Source organism: Arachis ipaensis, chromosome B06 (assembly GCF_000816755.2).
Source record: "Arachis ipaensis cultivar K30076 chromosome B06, Araip1.1, whole genome shotgun sequence".
In the NCBI taxonomy this organism is placed as follows: domain Eukaryota; kingdom Viridiplantae; phylum Streptophyta; class Magnoliopsida; order Fabales; family Fabaceae; genus Arachis; species Arachis ipaensis.
The window spans coordinates 133,025,549-133,028,085 of NC_029790.2; positions in this window are offsets into that span (position 1 = coordinate 133,025,549).

Sequence of the window (2,537 nt, forward strand, 5' to 3'; positions counted from 1 at the left end):
TATGGATGACTATGAGGGTAATGTATGAATAAGAAAATGGCATACATAGTAGTAGTCAGAATATTTTTTTTTTTTGGGTATTGAATAGTAGCAGTGATATTTTTGTTTTTGGGTACTGAATAAGAGTAATATTTTTAGACTTAAACATGAAAACATCCTTCTAAAAACGTGAAAAACCCAAAATACAGGACAATGGTAATCAACTTTAACTTAATAATCATAATAAAATATAATTATCAAATCAAAGCATTAATCTCCTCTACTCCTCACATGAATACCACTAAATCTTTTCTATAAGTTTTCTGCCAAAATTCAGATTCTGTCTCCTTTTGGGACAAATGTCTTCATCTATATTTGCCACTACAATTCTATACTTATAGAAGTCAACAACCATCTACATAGTAGAACTCATCTTTAATAATTGAACTTAATTTATTTATAATGAGGTCATTTAAAATTTAAAATAGAGCATATATTATCAAATCAGAGTGGGGCAAGTGCCCCCCATCATGATGCTTGGGTCCGTGCCTGGCGGCAAAGGACACCAAACAGACGACCATGTGAAGTACTTGGTGGCGCAATTGAGAAGCTATAGAGACGCTGTGGTGCGCTAGGCTCAACGGGAGAGACTTTTAAGCCGGCATAAGCGACAAACGGAGAAGTTGACAGACAACTTGTGTCCTGAAGCTTTGTGAAATTTGACATAGATTGAGAAAGGGTTTGGATTTTATAATTTTAGGGTATTTAAGTAATTTGTAACATTTTCAATATTTACTTTTATTTCAAATCAAACAGGATACCGAGATATAATTCAATTTTGTACACTTTTATACCAAACACAATATTGATATTTATTTCAGTTTCTGTCTTCTAATCTTAGTCTCAGTCTCTCTTCTAAACACTACTTTGGTGCTTTTTAAAGGCGGAGACACAGGAACTAAAATTTTTAAAAATAGAGCAGAAACTTTAATAACATTTCTTTTTAAAAATATTTTTATTTAACTTTTTAAATTCTAAATATATCTTTCTATCTCTATATTTATCTTAAATCAAATATTAAACTAAAATATAATTTAATCTTATATATTTAATACTAAACATAATCCATAGACTTATTTAATTTTTATCTTTTGGATTTTATCTTTCAATCTCTATCTTTCAGTTTTTGTCTCCTTTTTAAATGTCTGTCAAAAAAAAAAAAGATTGTCCAAGTTTGTTTCGCCAGAATGATCTGCCGCCGGATGCCACTGCATGGGTGAATAGGCAATTGTGATGTTTGGGGTTAGATTGAAATGAATTAATTCTGATTTAATGTTTGATATAATATTTAGAGTTGTTTTAGAAATATAAAAAGTCATGTTTAAAATGATCTATTACTCCAAGTCAATGGCAAATAATGATTTCCTCCAAGCACGCTGCATAGACAAGAAAATTCTACGGCCAAAGTCAGTAGTATTTGTTGGAATTTAGATGAGAAAATGATTGAAACTTGTCTAGCTATGTGATTAGCTCATTTCATTTTTCTTTTTATTTATTTTGTTTTTCAAATTGTAAGGTGTTTATTAGTGCCGTCAATACTGAAGAAATCTCCTTTGAAAATTTGAAAATTTATATTTTTGAAGTGAAACTGCCTCTAAATGAAACCTTTCTTAAATGGAGTTTTTTTTTTTTATAATAATAATGTCTTTCTCAGTGACTTAAAAAATATTCGTTAAGATTTTTAAAGTGAAAAACTTTAATTGAAAATATAAAAATTTTTAAATTACAAAAGTATTCAGTATATTTAAAGTTTTTACTCCTACAAATCTTATGAATATGTTTTAAAGTTCTTATTAACAAATTTTTCTTTATAATTTTCATTACGTGTGTCAAAAAAAGAAGATAGAGACTAGAGGTGGCAATATGTATCCTACTCGCAGGTATCCAATCCGATTCCACCCATTCGGGTAGAGTAAGATGCAGGTAGGGTTTTCGTGCAGGTCGGATAGGGTGCGGGTTGAACTTCAACCCTACCCGATCAGCCCGCACTCTATATATATTTATATTATATACTTATATAAAAATATATTTTAAGTAGATGTTGAATCAAAGATCTCTCACTAAATGTAAAAGATCTTTAGCCACTAAAAAAAATCATTAATTGATAATTTAATATTTTTTTTTACATAAATATCAATTTTATTTTAAATTATCATCAAGTTATATAATAATGTTGTATATTTTTTGTAACCTGCGGGTTAAGAGCGGGTAGGGTTAAGGTTGGAATATTCTCAACCCACAAATAGAATAGGGTTAGATTTATATAAAAATCTCAACCCGCGAGTAGAGTTAGGGTTGGATTCAAACCCTATCCTACCCTACCTATTGCCTAATAGAAACTCGTATTTTCTCTTTCAGCTTTTCAAAAATGTACAGAAAATAACGTGATTTTTCTTTTTATTTTTTATTTCTTTTTTAAATTTTATCTTTATCTTTATTTTTATAATGGAAGAAATTTTTGTATCCTTTATATCTATAATCCTATCCTAAAAGTACAG